Source organism: Ursus maritimus, unplaced genomic scaffold (assembly GCF_017311325.1).
Source record: "Ursus maritimus isolate PB19 unplaced genomic scaffold, ASM1731132v1 scaffold_13, whole genome shotgun sequence".
NCBI lineage: Eukaryota > Metazoa > Chordata > Mammalia > Carnivora > Ursidae > Ursus > Ursus maritimus.
The window spans coordinates 12,746,964-12,768,253 of record NW_024423675.1 but is presented as its reverse complement, the minus strand read 5'-3'; positions in this window follow the sequence as shown (position 1 = coordinate 12,768,253).

Below are 21,290 nucleotides of genomic sequence, written 5' to 3'. Positions count from 1 at the left end.
TTACCCCTGTGTTGTATTTGGTGACCCAAGCATATATTGGAAGGTTTAGAACAATATATCTGATCAACTCTTCTGTTTCCATTTCTCACCTACAAAACAGAGGAAATACCTGCCTAGGCGTCCCCTTGTAGTGGTTGGCTCCGTGGTGGTAAGAAGGGCAGCGAATTTCCTTGTTGTATACACAGTGTCTGGTACAGCAAGTGTTTTATCAATTCCACTTAATGAATCATTTATGTGAAAATGCTTAGAAAATGATAAAGAGCTGTCAAGAGTAAATAAAAGGTAAATGAAAGTCTAAGGTGATAAACTGTAAATAAACTCATCTTCAGCATTGATTTTATGTCAGTGGGCATAGAGGCTAAGAGCCCACCCCACCATTGCTACCCCACCAAAAAACAATAAAATCTCTGTGCTCAGAGAGGGATTCACTCTTGTTCTATCCCTTTGTCCTACAGTATTCAAATGCATGCACCATTTCAGTTGTAGCTCAGCATACATGGGAACGGGGATTCCTTCAGTGGACCTTTTCTGAAAATGCTTTCTGGGAACGTGCTTTGGTGGAATAGTGAATGGTACATAGAGGCCCCAGATAATGAAAGATAGGTCTGACTGCCTCATTTCTACCCCTTCTGGTTTTTGAAGATAAACATCACCCCTTCGTAATCTTGCCAAGAGTCATATCTGATGTCCAAGTCAGTAGAAACGGGCTATTCTGGAAGCAGAACAGGTTTTGAAAGCAACAGTGTGGGGGTGCCTCACACTTTCACCGAGGATTTGGGTGCAAGGTCCATTGCACCGAGAGTGAGATATTTTAAAGCAAGTTCTAAAATTTCCTTAAAAGCGTTTGTGTTCTTTCCCTAACATTGCAAAGCAATACCCACTCCGCCCAGTCTTCCTGGGAGTTGTGTTGCCCCCATGCTTGTATAAGCGTGAAAATCAATTTGAGTATATTCAGTAAAAACCTAAACCCTTTCATTTTAAAAGCAAATATTTGGTTTTTCTTTCAGAAGTAACTATTTTTACACCATTTTATCCAACTTCTGAAACCTAATTCTAGCCAAAACTAAGGAGGAAAAAAAACATGCTGCTGGCTTCAAATAGTGCTGTTTTTAGCAGAAGCCATAAGAATAATATAGACATCTTAGTAAAACCTCAATCTTATTTTCTGATACTTTAGAAAAATGCATTCCTCTAAAAACACATTACCCTTCAAGTGGCCTTTGGAGAAACTGAAACATTGAAGAAATCCTTGGATTGCAGCAAAGAACATTCTCCGTGGACAATTCCAATCAATTATAGAAACATAACTGTACCCAGATCATATAATATACCACAGTGATGATCCTGGCTTCTGTCCATCTTGCAAAATGCTGCATCTCATAAACATTGGTCCTGCTGCTATTTGCAGCTCTCCAGGCAAGAAAGATTTACTCTCGATTGATACTTTTCGTGCTAAAAATGGTTTTACATTTGCATCTTCTATTTCAGTTTTGTCATTTCGTTATCTTTGCCCACTGTGTTAATTATTTTTGGATGCTTCATCCTATCCCCAAACAATATATCTGAGACACTCATGAGGACGCATTGCATAAATATTGAATGTGTTAAAGACAGAGTCTGAGGTAATTCAGAATGAATTTAAGTAAATTGATTGGAATCAGCTTTTATTTAGGAAATCTTCTAGGGACAATTCTGACATATTTAAAATAACTAACTGTTCACAGAGATGCAATCTGCTTGTGCATTCCAACAAATCCATGAATCAGCAATCAGAACAGAAATACATCCCTTTAATATGCTAGAGAACAGCTAAAAAGAGATTCAGGAAGATGATACCAATTACAGTAATAAAATACCTGGGAAAATTCTTCAGAACAAAAATGTTTTTAATAAAATCAGATAAAGATAATGTAACAATGATGAGGTGTTAAAATGAAAAATGGAAAGTACACCCAAGCTGTAATTACATACATGTTTTATAAGTTCAGTAGACAGAGAAATGAGATCTGTTCCACCCTGGTGAACAGTGAGGGAAAGAGAAGTGGCAACTGTAATTAAAAGTCAAATGTCTTGGGGCGCCTGGGTGGCACAGCGGTTAAGTGTCTGCCTTTGGCTCAGGGCGTGATTCCGGCGTTATGGGATCGAGCCCCACATCAGGCTCCTCCGCCATGAGCCTGCTTCTTCCTCTCCCACTCCCCCTGCTTGTGTTCCCTCTCTCGCTGGCTGTCTCTATCTCTGTCAAATAAATAAATAAAATCTAAAAAAAAAAAAAAAGTCAAATGTCTTGCATTGGACTTGGCAACGATTTCTTGGGTATGACACTAAGGACACAGGCAACAAAAGAAAACATAGACAAATGGGACTTCATGAAAATTAAAAACTTTTGTGGTTCAAAAGACACTATTAACAATAAAAAGGCAACCCACAGAATGGTAGAAAATATTTACAAATCATATATCTGAAAAGGGATCAATATCCACAAAATATAGACAACTCCTAAAACTCAACAACAACAAAAAACAACCTGATTCAAAAAGTGGGCAAAGGAACAGACATTTCCCCCATGGAGCTACACAAGTAGCCAATAAACACATAGAAAGAAGCTCAACATCACTAATCACTAGAGAAATGAAAATCAAAACCACAATGGGATACCATCTCATAACAAATAGACTAAAATAACAGAAACTAAAGTGTTGGTAAGCATGTGGAGGAATTGGGATCTTTATGCACTGTTGGTGGAAATGTAAAATGGTGGAAAAAATAGTATGGAAGTTCCCCCAAAATAATAAAAATGGAATTACGATCCACTCTGGTTTATACCCAAAAGACTTGAAAGCAGGGCCTCAAAGAAATATTTGTGTGTCCGTGTTCATAGCAGCACTATTCGCAGCAGCTAAAACATGGAAGCAACCCAAGTGTCCATGAACAGAAGAATGGATAAGCAAAATGTGTATGTACATATAATGAAATATTATACAGCCTTAAAAAAGGAAGGAAATTTTAACATATACTACAACATGAATCAACCTTGAGGACATAATACAAAGTTAAATAAGACAGTCATGAAAAGACAAATACTGAGTGATTTCACTTATGTGAGGTACCTAGAGTAGTCAAATTTACAGAGACAGAAAGCAAGATGGTGACTGCCAAGGGCTGGGGGAATGGGGTAGTGTAGAGTTAATAGGTATAGAGTTTCAGTCTTGCAAAATAAAACAAACTTAGGAGATGGATGGTGGTGATGGTTGCATAACTATATGAATGTACTTGATAACCCTGAACTTTATACTTAAAAATGGTTAGATAGTAAGTGTTAAGTGTTTTTTGCCACAATTTAAAAAGATGTTATTTTTACAGAGTCAAGTATCTTGAATCAAAGATGAAAAATTACAAGAAAACCAAATGACACTTAAAATGTTAATTAAAAATTCAGGACAACACACTATGCAGTCAGAATACTGTAGAGCCCAAAGTAAACATTCTAAATAGAAAACTTATCAGATCATTTTACTAATTTATTTTATGGAAAATATATTTGAAAAACTATTAAATGCTGGATCTGGAAATCTTTGTTTCCAAGATTTTTTCTTTTTTTAATGGAGTGGAACTAATTTCCATTCTCTCATCCTTCTCTACTACTTTTCTTACCAGAATCCATACTCCTGAATTAGTCAGAGTCAGGCCTTCTCAGAGTGAGACGGTAAGTCAACATCCCCAAAACTCAGCCCAAGACTTTGCACCTACAACACACAAAAGGTTTTTGGTGGGTTGATTAAAGGTCCCTTTGTGACACCCGCACCTTCTTGTTACCAAGTAGCCAGGCCTTCTCTTTCCCCCATCTCCCACATCTACATTTGTGAAGGACCTGAACCCCACGCTTTGAGCCCACAGGAAATAGTATGAAAGGGTTTTTATTATTCATATTTAGCTCATTCTTTTTTATTACAAAATGTTTCAAACATATCAAACATGCAGAAACTAACATAATGGATATCTCTGCATGTCTCCCAAATCTATTGAATTATAACAATTTCCATGCTTACTTTTTCAAAGAGAAATAAAATATAAAAAGTGTAGTTGATATCCTGGTACCCCTTTTCCCCGAACCTGTTTTTCCCTTGTATCCCGGAGCTAGTCCTTACCTTGAACTATTATCTTTCATGTACGTGTTTTTATACTATTACTGATATAAATATATAATTTTGTTCATGATTTTACATGATTTTCACATATACCTAAAAACAACATATAGCAGTTGCTGTGGGGAAGCCTCCAAGATAGCTCCCAATAACCCCTGCCTCCTGGGATTCACACCCTGGGCGATTGCCTCCCCTTGAAAGACGCTGACCAGACTTAAAGGTTCGCTTCTACTGAGCAGAATGTGGCAGAAGTGATGGGATCTCACTTTCAAGATTTAGTGATAAAAAGACTCTATATTGTTTTTGAGATTTATCCATGTTGACGTAGTTTATTACACTGGATGAATATGTCACGGTTTCTTATTCATTTTTACATTGATGGGCTTTTGTATTTCTTCCTTTTGTATTTGTATTTGCTACTACAAATAATGGCTGCAACAAATATTTTTCCTACTTCTCATTGGATTATCTTTAAATTCATAAAAATGCACATGGCTAAACAATGTACAAATTAAGATTTTAGTTCAAGAATAGAAAGAAAGTAGACACAAAGAATTTATGATTTGCCTAAACGAACACGACATGTTTATGTATTTTTAGGGCAAACTTTGACCTGCCAAGGTGAAACGATGGATTTCTCCACAGAAACATATCCAAGTAGGTGACGTTGAAATTGTAGACTAGAATAGAGGCAGCCATGAAACCGTACTCCAGCCAAGGCTGAGGGACACAGGCAGCGGAGGCTCATGATTTCCTGGTTATGGACAAAAGGAGCTAAGTTAGCATGCTTTTCCCTTGTCTGCTCTTCTTTAAACTTAGATTTGACGGCAGTGTTTCCCAACAGCTGCTTCTTTGTGCCTCAGGAGGAGATCTCTTCATAGGTGGATTCTCTAGAAGTCACCTGAGGAAAAAAGTCATGTTAAGCTACACTACACGGCGGAGCCCCGGTGCTATAGGCTCGGAGCCGAGGCTGCTGGACGGAGCTGCTGGGGGGGGGGGAAGGGGGGCAGTTGCCCCTCCCGCACCACACGAGTTAAGCTCAAGTTATAAACCTCCTAAGAAATGGGAATATGCCCTGTCATTATCTCTCCTGCCAAAACAGGACTGGTTAAAATGTCATCACGAGTTAACAAGCACGCCTGCATGCTTTGTGGTGAGACAAACGTTTTAAAAAAGTTCCCTTCTATTTTTGATTAACAGACTTTTAAAACTGACATTAAAAACTGTTTCTCCCCCCCAAAAATTATTCCTGCCATACAGCATATTTGGTCAAATGTATCACTTTTGTAGGCAGGCTGGGTTATTTGTATTAAACGTATTTATATTTCCTACCACATTCTGGTATGAAAGAATTCTGCAGACAACACCTCCCAGTTTTAGCTATAGCTGTAGGAACAAACTACCCCCAACACAACCACCTCCCCCATGGAGACATAAAAGCACTGAATAGAGGAAAGCTGGTTTTGATGAGAGATGCAAATATAGCAACACCCCCTGATGAACTGCCTTGAATGGCTGTTTACTGCACACTGAGTGGGGATCTATTTAAAGGGACGCCGGACTTTTCAAAGAACCTGAGTTACCATTTCACCACAACCTAGGATTTATTCAAGAAAACCCCAAAAAGATCACATATAAAATTCCGTCATTTTTTGCATCATTTCAGAAGCAATTGGTATCTCTCTGAGAATATATATATTTTATCTCGTGTGCATCAACTGAAGAAATACCTACTAAACAAAACCTTCAACCAAAAGATGCTTCAGAACACAAGAGGCGACAAAACTCAGCCACCGGTGGTCTTCCTGGCTTTCTGGTCCCTTGTGTTTTCTGTCCAGCCTGAAATGCTGCCTCCCCTCTCACTATTTGCCCCCCAGCTCATCAGCCTCTCTCCTGGGACACTAGTTCACCCCGCACCCTCACCTGCATAGCACATAGCCTCATACATTAGAGGTGTTCGAGAAATATCTGTGGAACACATATAAATTTTTCAAAAATGGATTAACGAACTGTCTGATATGGACAATGATACTAACAGAGGGAAGTGAACTTCCTAAAGGCTTCTTGACACCCACCTACAGTCATTGTCCCATCTTCTCTCCAAGCGATTGGTGGAGACGTGTCTAGTGAAGGTCAGCAGAACGAAGTAGGGTTGCAGAATATCCTTCCTGCTTGCAGGTCATTAGGCAGACAAATGCCTTCCTGTGGTGGGAAAGCTGATCTGAAAGAGAGCAAAGCAAGAACAAAATCTAGGAAATAAAAGGTATTTTTCAGGCAGTGGGTTCAGTGGTAAAAGTGCCTGGCATCGAACAGAACCTGCTGGAGAATATTTTACAGCTCCCACGCTAGACTGCCATTCCTCTAACAACATGTCCCCACCTAAATGTGTATTGTCTAAAAAAAAATAAAACAAAACAAAACGCAAGGCTCTCCATAGAATAATTCTGGAAGGTTCTACAATGAATTTATGAGCAGTAACTTCTGAGGAGGGAATGGAAGGAGTGACTTAATAAATGTTCAATATTGGTACCATTTGATTTTTCTTTTACCTGGTGCTTACACAGTATTTTTCCCTTGAAAAGAGTTGTTTTAATGTCTTTGATAAAGGAAGAAAACTCAAAATTATCAACGGCTTCAAAGGAACAAACCCGAAAGTGGCACTTGGAATTCCCTTTACAAACTGATTCGACAGCTGTGTGTCTGAGGACACAGGGGTTCCATGGAGGGTTAAGGAAAAACCTCTCTGTCAGGGACAACTCTGTGAGAAACAGGGTACTTTCCCATTCATGCCCGTGAGGAAACCGTCCTCAGGGCAGCACAGACTCTAGACAGTATTTGCAGGATGCGAAAATGGCGCAGCCGATGGCCGCAGCCCTTGAGACTTCGAAGCACCATGAACCTGAGTGGATGGTCACAGGGATGATTCTTTATTGAAGGATGATTAAAACAGGGGCAGAGTCAGGGTTTTATTTAGGTCAGAAATGAGGGATTTACTTAGGGATTTTTCTGGGGCAGGGGTTTTATTGTCATGCTTTTCGTACTTCAAAAACATCTCAAGGTGATTTCTCCCCTTACATTCCTATTATGGGTTGAATTGTGTTCCCCCTAAAAGATATGTTGAAGTCCTAATCCCCAGTACCTGAGCATGTTTGGAAATAGGGTCTTTACAGAAGTAATCAAGTTAAAAGTTAAAATTAGGGCCTTTTGGTGGGCCTTAATCCATTATGACCGTTGTTCTTATTAAAATGGAAATTCAAACACAGAGACATACATAGAGGGAAGATAATGTGAGGAGACACGGAAGGATGGCATGTATAGAAGGAGGCAGAGACTGGAGTCAAGGAACATGTGAGGCTCCCAGAAGCAAGAAAGGATCCTTCCCTTACAGGTTTTAGAGGGAGCGTGGCCCTGTGGACACCTGGATTTCAGACTTCTAGCCAACAGAACTGTGAGGCAAGGTATTTCTGTTCTAAGTCACCTAGTTCTTGGTACCTTGTTAGGACAGCCCTAGAAAACTAATACAAACCTTCCCTGCATCTTCTGGGCTTATGGACACTCAGCAACCCCCGCCAGGTCTCATGCCTGTGGCCTCTGGCCTCAAATCTGACACCTTGCTTTTTGCCTCATGTTGCCCTCACCTCCACACCTTGGCTCAGCTGGTCTCCACACCTTGGCTCAGCTGGTCTCCACACCAGGCAAGCCTCTCCCTCCTCCTCAAGTCTCAGTCGGGAGGCATCCCCCTTGAACTGGCAAAGCACCCCCCCCAGCCCTCCTCCTCCCTGTCTGCATCCCACCCCCTTTCATTGCTGTGCCTGCCTGTGATGCTGAAAGTATCTGTGGGTCCATCCAGTCCAGTGGAGAATCACTTCCTCCAGGGCAGACACCATGTCATCTTCATCTTTTACTCCCAAGTGTGCCACAGTGCCTGCCACAACTCCATGAGTTTTCCTAAGCTGGACTAGCCTCTTAGTACCATTGGTAGAATACTGTCAGGAGAAGCACGTCTTTTCTAACCACCTCCAAAGTAAGAGCCAACACCCAGAATTTAAGCAGCCTTGAGGTAGACTAGAAAGGAGAGACATCATGGCAAGGAGAAATGAGGGCATCTGGTCTGCTTCTAGCACTTTCTATAACTGTTATTCAGCCCTGTTCATAGGCCCCAGGAGATAAAAGAGCCCAGAGCAACAAATGGGACCCCAGGAATGGCATCAGGTCTGGGTTATAAATCTGCACTGTCTGGGATATTTTTACCCCCATTATCTCTCATTTGGCTACATGTGCGTCTGCCTTGATTGCATTTGGTCACAAGTTTCTTTGGGCTGTCACCTCCACTTCAGACAGTGTCATTCAGTGTCCTCTGGGATCTGAATAAACAATAGCTGAATTGAAATCGTAAATCCATGAGACTGAACAATTGGGTAGATGTGAAAGAAGTTTCTGGAAGAAGTAGGTGGTCTCATTCCCCCACTCCTTTATTATAAGACCAAAAGAACATGTTTAAAGGACTAATGATTTTGAAGGAATAAAAAAGAAAAGTGGGAAATAAAAGCCCTATTTTTCTAACTAAAGAACATTTTCTCTTGATCATCCACAAATTATAAGATGACATACATTAGCATGCTATTTCATTAACAAATTACAGTCCATTCTCCACAGTGAGGGAATAAAGAAAAAGTTCACCTAATAAGAGAGGTTAGCTCCTAATTAGGATCAGTCTGCAGAATTTGCCGGGTGTAATTTTCCACTGCAAATTGTTCTCAGGTTGACCTTGGCTGGTATTAAGGACATGGGTTTGAAAACACATCTTTCTTTTGCCAGCACGTCCCTATAAAGCACCAATGCCTTCCAGAGAAGGTTCTCTTCATCCCCCAGCCTCCTGCTCCCCCATTGCCCCCATTGCCATTTCCTCTGGCTTTAAGGAATCTTCTTGAAGAGAAATTAACATTTACTGAGTACTGTGGGGTAGCAAAAAAGGCACCGGGCTTGGACTCAGGCAGGCCTGGTAGTGAACCACGTCTTCACTACTTATTTAATACCTGTGTGGCTTAACTGCATCTCGGTTCCCAGCTGCGTGATGAGCTGTTGTGGGGATTCAATGTCAGGGGGTGTTTTGGTATAAAGCAAGTGCTCACACATGTTATTTCCCTTCTATTTCGAGTACTGTCAGCAATTCCGTGAGGCTGGCATTCCTCCTCATTCAGCAGTTAAGATACCCAGAGATGCTAAGTAAGTCTCTTACTTACTAAGTAAGTAAGGACATGCAACCAATATATGGTGAAGGCAAGATTTGAACCCCTGACCCTAAAGCATTCAGTTCGGCCACATTGTCCATCCAAGCACACTGACCTTAAAGATTGGCTGCTTCAAGCTCACATGTGGAATGTGGACCCTGAAAAATGCTGGCACTGAATACAGTGGCCATCCATGTCTTCTGCCCTTTGGGGCTTAAAAAGTGAGTCTGGGGTGGAGGATGGGGCAGCCAAGACAACCATGGGCATAAATCTCCTTTCTGCCTCGAATCCTATGCCCATCATCGTGCTGTCATGGAGAATAGCCTTGTTACCCCAATGGCTTCTAAAGAGATTATGTAAAAGCCTTGAGAGATGAAAGCTCTTTATTTCAATGAAACCACCACCACCCACCCCCCCTCCATCCCACCTGCCCCCCGCAAATACTCTGTGAGGTCCCAGGTGTGCTTGATCCATGTGTAGCTGAGGTGGTGATTTCATAATGAGGCAAGGATCAGAGTTTATACAATAACTTCATCCATATTGATTGCTTCACCACATGAATAGGAAACCTGTGGAAAAGTTCTATAAATGCACACCAAGCAATCCAGCTTCCTAAGTCAGCACTTTGGAAAACTTTGGGGCTTTGAAAATTTTCCAATGGTTCCAGAGATGTCCGTGTGACTTTCAGAGACGAAACAATGGTAGAAGTGTTGGGAGAGGATGAGGAAAATGATTTTGAGCTCAGGCCGCTTTTGTTCTATGTTACTACAGCTAATAGATATCTGGAAATTTTTATCAGAGAATATCTTAAAAATAGAATTAATAGAATCTCATAGGACTTTGGACTTGCCTTAATTCCTTTTAGGGTTTGTTATCTTTTTTTGCCCTAAATGGGCCGCACTGTCCTGGCTGCCTGAGAATTATCATCAAGATAGACATTCCAAGAAAATCAAAATCAGTTAAATTCTCTAAAATGTAGAGATCAAAGATTGCAATAGGTTGTGAAAGATAGAGAAACAGAATGAAAAATACGAATGGATTTTCTTAGCCAGTACTTGCAGACGTGGCAGGTTGATATAAAGTCTTTTTCAAAAGCACTAAGGACCTAAAAAACAGTTTTTAACATGCCAGTGTGTTTTAAAGGGGGAAGAGAAAAGATCTTCTTCTATTTTACAAGGAATTGTACAAATTTCAACCATCTTTCTTTGGTTAAAAATGATTTCCCTGAATCTGGTTTTATAAATATTCAAACTTACAAGGAATGAGTATAAAGCAATCTGACTTTTGGCTAATATTCCAAATAGCACTTGAATGAAATATTATTTCCTTCGAAGTAATCATCTTGGCAGACTGTGCTTATTTCAACAATGCAGTGTTACTACCCACAAGTTTTTGAAACTCCCTCTCAGAATTCTCTTCAGAACCTGAGGTAGCTTTCTCCTCTGTGGTGACAAACATTTGTTCTCTGAAAGAGAATTTGATTTTTGGAAATGACCAAAAATTAACCCAGTCGAGGTAAAAACAGCTTTTGTCAAAAAAAAGATGAGATTATGATTCCAGAGTAATAATTTTGAAACCCGTTCCCAAAGAGACATTCAAAAGGTGTTTTACACAATGGTGGCCTGTTGGAATAGGAGTTTTCCTTCTCAAGATGTCTGTTCACTCAGCTGTATGAAAAGTCATTCTCTTTTCTTTTTGAGCCTAAATTGCAGTAGTTTTTGCTAGCTGCTTTTCACAAAGTTTTTTTTTCTAAGATTTTATGTTTTAAGTAATCTTTACACCCAATGTGGGGCTCAAACTCACAACCCCAAGAGTCACGTGTTCTACCAACTGCGCCAGCCAGGCACTGCCACAAAGTTTTAATTAGACGTTTGCCACTTGATGATACTATTTTCCCTTCTACCTGGGACAAGTCATTCTTTTTATTTCTGATGTAGAAAACTGGTTCTCTAGAACCCATATAACTAATTAGCTAGTAAAAGGGCCACTGTGGATTTTTTTGATAGACTTATTCTTTTGTTTACAACATTCTCTGGCATTCACAAACTGTTAAGATTAGTGCTAAATTGAAGCTTTACCACGTTTCTGATGCCAACAGCATGTGGGGGTTAGCCAGGTCTCTTCTCCTCTCTAATTTAAAAGCTCATTAGGAGACATTTGCCTACTATGAAAGTTCATGACCATCAAGGTTATCAAGAGCTAATCTCTGCCATCCCATTACAAGGGCTGAGGAAAAATCTCTCTACACCCCCAATGCTTGTAAGTGCTTTTTGCTCAGTTCCTGTAGCACTTCTCCATATTCTGGGAAAAGATCAAGGCTAGTACGTATGGGAAGAGAAATGATGCTCTCTGTAGCTCATTCGTGGCATCTGTATACCTCCTATGGTCCGCGCTGCCCCTTTCATCCAACCGCAAAGAAAGCCAGTGGGCATCTTTCCTGCTCCATGGAACACTGAGGCTCCAGACACAGCAGGCTGAGACGGGATCCTGGTGTTTGGGAACACAGTGGAGTCACCCAGGCTACCAGGGGTGCCTGTTCAACAGAGGTCAGCTGTCACGAGCCCATCTAAAGTTGGCATCAGGCTATAACAGGGTGTGTGCTCCCTTGGGCCATGTCGGAGGGAAGCGCTTGGAGGAGGAGTCTCAGGCATCTTAGAAAACTCCAAGTGAAGAGGCACAGGGACCTGCCTACAAAGAGCATTTCAGATGACAGCCCCTAAGGGCCCGTGTTCCGCTTCTTGACCAGCCTGATATTTGGGGACTTTTTCCGTCCCCTGGACAAGAAGGAGGATGAAGGACTCCATGCTGGCCTACCATTAATGTGAGTGCTTACCTTTGTCACTGATGTTTACCTGGGGATTTTTGTTTGATTCATATAACTTAGTTATTAATGTCATATGTATAAGCTGAGCTCTGATGTATATATTCTTTAATTCCTAGAATCAAAGTTTTGTGCCTCTAGATTAGAAAAAGGTATCATTTTAAATGGTCGTTTGGAATTGCTAAACGCCCAAGATAGTTTACCGAAATGGAAAGTGAAGACAGGTTTTTCTTCCAACTAGGATCAAGTAAAATCTTGGCTCAGGAAGATGAAGAATGTGAAGTTAGATTCTCAGCTGAATCCCTAAGTTCGTAATGATGATTCTATATGGGTGCGTTTTACTGACAAGTGTGCGGCCACTCTGAAACGCACAGAATCTGCTTCGGAAAATGGGTTTTGCTTGGAGTCAGTATTTTCCTGCAGGATCATGTGGCCTGCCTCTGGTGGCTGGCTGCCTAAGAGGTAAAGAAAGAGAAAGTACCCAAGAAAATCAAGGATAAACTAGAAGGTTATACCCTGTGGTCCTTCCCTCCTCTGCCCCCTGTTGCTTTATTTCTCAATCCTCACCTGTGAAACTGGCACTAACTGAAATAGACATTGTTTGTATAGATGACTCTAATAATTCGTCACAGTATTGTCAGCACGGAGCAAATTTTATGGAGAGAAATCTGCTTGTAAAACACCTCTCCTCCCACTCCACCCGCACATCAAAACACCCTGTTTCTGATACATATAAATGTGACTTTAATCAGGCAATAAAATATAGACCCAGCAAGCATTGCTGCACCCTTCCTTTTCCTTTCTCTCCTCAGCCTCTCTGTCTTTCCGTCTCTGTCTCCATCTATCCTCTCCACTTCTTATTTTTGAGTTTGCTGGTTTGTTGGGGAAGAGTAGGGGTGAGTAGGTCTTCGGTGGAGACAGTAGTGATGAAAATCCCTAACTCCTGAGTGACACAGGTCAAATTTCTCTGCACGCTGGCAAAGAAACCCATGGTCACTGCCAAAACCACAGAGTAAAGTCTTTTAAAAATCCCCTCAGACAGTGATGTTTTAGAGTTAAGCCTCTTCATTTATATTTGGACAACCACCTGTTGACTTCTGGTGGAGCTAGTCAAGGGTGGATAGATGGCGGGAACCTGGAGCAGAATTAGCCCATTCAGAGGGCTTGATATTCCCCTTTGAAGAGGTTGCCATTGTTTTCAATGGAGCCTAGTCAAAGCTCATAAGATCAAAACATGAAAAACAAAAAGGAAAGCGTTTCCTTGGGGCAGGTCTTTCTCTCCTCTTGTGATTATCACAGCATTCGCAGGCCATCCTTTTTAATCCAGGAATCGATTAGGGCAGTCTTTACAATGCATTTCCTAGTCCCAAAACGCAGGGGTGAGAGCCAGAGAAAACACAAGGGAGAAGGGAGGAAATCCACGCTGGACATGCAGGGCCCGACAGTTCCATGGCTCCCGCTGTGCCAGCACGTATTCCCGAGCAAGTTCCGCTTCTGCTACCGTGAGAAACAGGGGAGGAGGAAGGCAAAGTAAAGCCGAAGGAAAATATGCTTCACTTAGGAAAGTCTTATTTAAATCCAATCTCGGGCACCTGAGTGGCTCAGTTGGTTGGACGGCAGCTCTTGACTTCAGCTCAGGTCGTGATCTCAGGGTCCTGGATGGAGCCCCACATTGGGCTCCATGTTCAACGGGGAGTCTGCTTGAAGATTCTCTCCCTCTCTTTCTCTCTGCCCCTCCCCCTGCACTCTCTCTCTCTCTCAAATAATCTTCAAAAAATTTTTTTGAAAAAATAAATCAAATCTCAGATTTGTGTTGGGAGAGTTGACCATTATATGGTGGAATCTCTGGTGAGATGTGGATAGTTCTATGCACTGACAGACTTGTGTAATTTTCCAGCCTGCTCAGATCAAGCCACTTCCCAAGTATTTTGTATCTACTATAATCTTGGCCCTATGGAAACTCAATGATAAACCCATCATAGATCCTGCCCAAATGAGAGCATATGTTGTCAACTATCCCTAATCTCTAAAAGAGACAAGAAGGCAAAACTCAGGGGCACCTGGGTGGCTCAGTCGTTAAACGTCTGCCTTCAGCTCAGGTCATGATCCCAGGACCCTGGGATCGAGCCCCACATCGGGCTTCCTGCTCAGCGGGAAGCCTGCTTCTCCCTCTCCCACTCCCCCTGCTGGTGTTCCCTCTCTCGCTGTGTCTCTCTCTGTCCAATAAATAAATTTTAAAAATCTTTAAAAAACAAAAACAAAAAACAAAACAAAAGAAGACAAAACTCAAAACTGTACGTCTGGTTTTGATGACTAAAATATTCCAATGTCTCTGGAAATAATTTCTTGGCCAATTCAACAGCGTAAACGCGTCCTTTACTTACCAACGTAACACTGATTGTGTACCTCTACAGAGCCAGAATTACGTGAAAGGCTAAGAGACACAGGCAGTTTGGGTAAGAAAGCCAGTCCTGCCCTCCTCCCAGGCGCACTGTGACGTCTCGCCGAGCTCCACCACTTCCCTCTATGGCTCCTCTCCCCCCTCCCACAAGCTGCTCGCTTCAGAGCCATTTCTGTCCCCGATCGCTGGCCATGGATGGTGCGTGCGCTGTGCCACAGCTTAAAATTCAGTGCCCTTGACTTTCATCCACACCCATCCCAGCCAGCTCCCCAACCCAGGCACCCAACTGGGCTTCCTCAGAGCCAGAGCAGGGTAAGCAGGTTCTGGATTGGGGAGTAGGGAATGAAAGCCAAACCCAGATGGTTTGTCCTTGCCCTCAAAGTCAACACAGTCAGTCGTAAATCTGGGTGTCTGTGAACTGCTATGGGAATATGGAGGGTATATATTTGAAGAAACAAAGACTTACATAGTCCCAATTAAATACAACATCAACTGCAACTAGACGTGAGGCAGGGCTAGAGCAGACAATACAGGACTAGGGCTTCAGGGCTCTATGGTTGTCTGTTAGAGGCTCAGTTCCTCGGCTTTATCTTTTATTCCCCAATTCTAAAAGCAGCATTTGGCTTCCAGAGCGGACAATGAATATACGCAGCATGTCAACAATGCAGCCAGTAGCAGAGGCAGGCTCTCCACACGGCAGAGAGTGTATGCCCAACTGCCGTCCTTCCCACCTTCACCTCACTGCCTCTTCCAGCCTAGTTTCTCCTCTACGCTTTCTCTCCAGATGGCTTCCATCTCTCTATCCACCCTGAGGGCCAATGCCAGATCGTTCGTTCCAAAAGGCCATGTGCACCTTGACCCAGGCAGACTCTGATAGAAAGAGTTGGGCATGCTCACAGGGTCTGCTGAGAAGAATTTAATGAAGGGGAGGTGCAGAAGTAGAACGGGGTCACAGGCACCCCCAAAGAATGACAAATCACCTCGGGACTAACAAGAGTGAGAAGCCCTTACCACCTCCAGATCTACAAGGCAAGGGGAGAGAGAGATGGTCTCTACACTGGTGAGAGCTGCAGCTATAGAAGAGGGACTGCCCCCCACCCCGAGTGGGGAGCCTAGAGGAATCTGACCACGTTGAAGCCATGCCAGGACAGGGACAAGGCGATAAGCAGTCTAACCTTTCTCTCTCCGTTCCCAGGGACGGTCTACTGGTTGAACTCAACCAGAAGCTGGGGGGAGCCCAGCTTCCTTCTAGGGTACCCTCCGGAGACTCAGCACCTGGGCACAGAGCAGGGTTGCAAGGGCAGAGAATGAATCTGTGGCAGGGAAGGTGCCAATAGAAAATGACCAGCACACAGCTACCATGAGATTGTTAGAAACCTTCAATCCAATGGACATTTACTGACTATCGAAGACACACTCTGCCTTAATAACTCTTGTGATTCACACCAGACCCTGAGCAAGTTTCTCGTACGTACACGATCTCATTTACCCATTTTACACATGATGAGAATGAGGTTCGGTTAGATCGTGTGTCTTGGCCAGCGCCTCCCAGCTACTAATGATGGAGTCAGGATTTGAATTCGAGTCTTTCTGACCCCCCTAAAGCCTGTGTACTCCGCTTGGGGAAGATGCACCGATGACAGGTGATTGGTGGGACCTGGCAAAGGGGGAAGCGGGGAGATCCAAGTATGTCCTTTAGAGGGTTAACCCTATTGGCTTCAAGCATGTTGAGGCCATAAACTGAAATGGGAGACCCAGGAGGGACAGATAAGTTTTGTGGGTACCTGCTATGTCTGAGGCCCCTAAAGTCAACAACTGCGAGGTGAAGGTGTCAGCACACGTGGATGCAGATGGGAGTATCTGGAGGGGGCAAGGCCAGCATCGTGGAGAGCCGTGGGAACGGGGTCGTGGCCGACGCCTTGGGGGCAAAAGACATCACCTGGGGAGGTTACTGGTCAAGGATCAGACAACATCCACGCGGGGCCTTCCCAGACGCCTGCACTCAGCAGCTCCTCCTTACTGGGAGGGAACGTCATATTGCCTAGTGAGGCTCACAACACCCTCCTCCACGAGGCCCCGCACACTTCAACATTCCTTCTCACCGATTCCGGAGACAAACCAGCCTCTCTGGCTAAACCTGCCTGCACTCCCCCAGCTCTTTCTCCTTTCCCGCCCTGGACGCCTTGTCTTCCCCACGCCCCACTCCTCCTCTGCCAATGCTTTGGCCTGGCTGGTAGCTCTCTTTTGCCCCCCCCCCCCCGTGGTCCCTGCGGCTCTACCACACAGCACATGCCGTCCCACAGGGCTTGTCTTTGTCTCCATCCCATACGGAGAATTAGGTGCTCCGTATAGGTGGGGTGGAGATGGATCTTAACACCTCTGTTTCAGAGGTGGTCACATGTTGGTAAGGCCAGCTTTTCTTGTTTGATTCAAATTAGCCCAACTAGCTGGTTGGACTAATTTGTGACTTCTGAAACAGCTCTTCAAACATAGTCGAGGCAGTATGATTGGAATGTGTGGTTAGACTTCTAAAGGGGCAACGCTTACGTGGGTATTCCAGTGGGCTTGGGAGTCAGGCTGCCCATGTTCAAATGCTGGGCCTAGCGCTTCCTTCGCTGTAATTTGGGGGACAAGACATTTCCTGTTTCTAAGGCTCAGTTTTCTTGTGTGTAATAGTGGTACCTATTTCATAGGCTTGTCACACCGATCAAATGAGATAGTGCTTTTGCCCAGGGCCTGACAGGTAGGATAGGCCTTGATAAATGTTAGATATCACTTTTATAATTACTTCCAGCCCGCAGAGTCTAGCTTATTAGAGCCTGAAGAAAGTGCACAGAAAATCTGGTCCGATCACTCAGCTTATAGATGTAGAAACTGATACTCGGAGATCAGGGCATGACCAGGTGGAGCTCAGATATCGCAAAACAAGACTGTGTTCTTCCCTCCACTGCCCAGCATTACTCAAGTGTATGTGTGATGGTTTATAACTGTACACACCCACGCTTTTACTTGTATTACATCAGTGGGACAGAGGGACCTAAACAGGCCTAAATCTGTTTTTTTTTTTTAATTTAAACAGAACTAAATCTGTTTTTTTTAATTTTCTAAAGAAATACTACATTTATATTATTAAATCCAAACTACCTTGATCAGATGGGAAAAAATACAATGAAGTATGTAAGACAGATTTTCACAAAGCAAAAGTTAGACGGGTCTGTAGTCACAAAAACCATTGCTGGTGATCCTAGTTCATAGCAATGCTTATGGGAAGAATGAAAGCAGGTGTATGGAGAGTATAGTTGGAGTGGAAGCCATGGAGGTGTTTTGTGCGTGACAGTGTTGTGGTTTGGTTTTGGTTTTGAGACCCTTATCTAGTCACAGAAAAATAATTGTAATGAAAATGTCCGCCTATAGGTGGCAAACTTATACTGCTAGCGTTCTGTCCTTGGGTGTCCTTGCAAACAAATGTCACTGGGGATGGAGGTGAAAGTGGAATTTAAAGAAAACAAGAAACCTAAACGGATTCAGTAATAACATTCTCACCCAAACTTACAATTAAAAAAAAAAAAACCCACGTGATTTCACAAAACACTTACTCTGATTTGTCTGTGAAAACCCCTCATGGAATTACACCAAATACATTAATTTAAAATATATTTCCAGGGGCACCTGGGTGGCTCAGTCCTTAAGCGTCTGCCGTCAGGCTCAGGGCGTGATCCCGGCGTTCTAGGATCGAGCCCCACATCGGGCTCCTCCGCTGGAAGCCTGCTTCTTCCTCTCCCACTCCCCCTGCTTGTGTTCCCTCTCTCCCTGGCTGTCTCTATCTCTGTGAAATAAATAAAATCTTTAAAAATATATATATATATATATATCATATAAATATTTATATAAATATTATATAAATATATATATAATATTTCCAGAGATCCTAACAACATAGCACACCCTGGCCAGGAGTCAAAGAGACGCAGATCCCTGCCTGGAGAGCCCTGATAGGCTGGTGGCCCTCCTGGATAGCTTCCAGTGACAGCTCCCATCTCCCCAGAGCTGTCGTCCCTGATTTCACAGATGAGGAAACAAGCTCAGAGACACTGGGCAAATGTCAGTGGAGACTAGAGCCCAGTTCCTTAGATTCCTAGTCCTGCCTCTTTCTGCTACTTTCTGCTGCCCTCACCATAAGGCAGAAAGGGACAAAATGATCCAGGATTTGGGGATAGAACTACTTCTGTTCATGTTTATCTCTCAAAATGGGTGACAGCTGGTCCCTTCCAGAACCTTTTATACTAGAATGGTCTTAGCTGTCCCAGACCCTGTCCCTTGCTCTGGTTAAACCAGACTCACTCCCTCACCATGGCAGGTAGGGCTGTTTCCCAGACTGTGGGTCTGGATTTCCTGAGACCTCTAAGGAAGATAGTAAAGAATCTAATTTATTCAACAAAATAAAAATTATTTTTTTAAAAAAAGAATCTAATTTATTCAAAGAAAGAAAATCCTACTCAAAAAAAAATCTTTCGATAAAGTTCAATCTTTTTAAATGTGTTGAATTAGAACAATATTAAATGTCTATTTAAACATATAAAGAGAATAAACTCACTCCTTGCTCCTTTCGGAAGCTTCCTCTACGCCATTCCAGACCTATTCCCGTGTATTTACACATATGTGAGTACGTAAGTGTGCGTATAGAGCATCTTCTTTACCCACTTCCTATATCATTCTGCCTCTTGCTTTTTTCACTTAGTGGACCTTGGAGAGCTTTATGTAGCTATGTCGCTCGGTTTCATGTGGCATGGGAATTTAGAGTTTGGATGGACCATGGTCTATAACCCGTCCCCTACAGGCCGGTAGTTGGGTTGTTTCAACCTTTCTCTATCACAGTTCTGTGGTGCAAGCCCTTTACACATAACCCTGCACATGAGCAAGTATCTCTGAAGGATAAATCGTTAAAAATGAAAAATTGTTGGAACAAAGCATTTATACATTTAAAATTTTTATGAACAACATTAAATTGTCCCGGTCCCCCCGTCCCCCTCACGAAGGCCGAACTGATTTTTTGTTGACTCTTTCCATCTTCTTTTCTCTTTCTCTCTTGTTAACTTTCTGTTCTCATCCTATACTCTGGGTCACTTATATCTGATGTTCTAACTTCAACTTTTACTTTTATCTGATGTTCTAACTTCAACCCTGAAGTCTTCCTTCTCCCTCTTTCTCTCATATGTAACTCATCAGAAAGCCCGTTGGATTTACCTTCAACGGTGTCCACAACTCAACCACTTCTCACGTCTCCACTGCTGTCACCCGCTGGAAGCACCGTCAGCTCAGTCCCAGATCCCTGCAGTGGCCTCCCACGTATCTCCCTGCTTCTGCTCGTGCCTCCTTCAAACTGTTCTCAGCACAGCAAGCAGAGTGATCCCGTTAAAACCAAGTCAGATCTTTGCACCCCCGCCACTCCACAGACCCCCACAGCTACTTGCTTCACTCAGAGTGAAGTCCTCACAGTGGCCTCAGAGCCCCCCATGATCTGTGGCTCTTGCCTCTTCTCTTCTATTCTCCCTCTCCCCGCTCCACTCTGCTCCAGACACTGGCCTTCTTGCTCTTCCATGAACACTGCAGGCGCCCCCACCTTGGGGCTTAGCTCTGGCAGTCCCCTCCATCCAAACATCTGCTTGAATAACTCCTTCTTCAAGTGCGCTTAAGTTGCACCTTTGCAGCAAAGCCACCTGCACTCGTATGTAATACTGCACACGTCCCCCTCCAGTGCTCTGCACCTTTGCTCCTTTTTATCTTCCCACAGCACTTAGAACCCTCTTACTTAGTATGTAACTTTTTAATTATGTTCATTGTCTAGCTCCCCTCCTCTGCATGTGCCACATGCTATTTTGTTCACTGAAAAATCCAGAGTACAGAAAGCAGTGCCTGAGACACAGTAGATGCTTAGTAAATGTCAGTGGAACTGGCATTGCCATCTGTCGTCCTGTTGCAATTATGAAACAGCTTCACGGAGCTGTGGTTTTGACATGGAGACACACCCTTGTGGATGATGTTGTCCTGACGGCTTTTTGAAAATCAGTTTCAAAAAGGAAAAATGGAAAAATTGGACATCATCAAATTTTAAAACTTTTGCTATGTCAAAGACCCTGGAAAATGGATGAAAAGGCAATTTGGGAAGAAAATATATTTGCAAATCATATGTCCAACAAAGGACTTGCGTATATAGAGTACATAAAAAACTCTCAAACACCACAGTAAAAACAAAACAAACAAAAAACCCACAAAGGATCCAATTGGAAAATGCGCAAAGGACATGAACAGACACTTCATCAAAGGGGATATAGAGATGGCACATAAGCATATGGTAAGATGTTCACCACCAGTAACCTTTGGGGGAGATGCAAATTAACAGCATAAAGATATTAGACCTATCATAATGGCTTAAGTAGAACGTAATGATAACACTCAGTGCTGACAAGGATATGGAGAAACTGTATCACTCATATACTGTTGGCGGGAATGTAAAATAGTACATTCACTCTAGAAAACAGTTTGGCAGTTTCTTTTGAGACCTAAAAGTAGACTTCCCACACAACTCAGCAGTTGTACCCTTGAGCATCTGTCCCTGAAAAATAAAAACTTATGAGTATAGGAAACAAACTGAGGGTTGCTGGAAGGGAGGGCGGTGGGGGGATGGGGTAACTGGG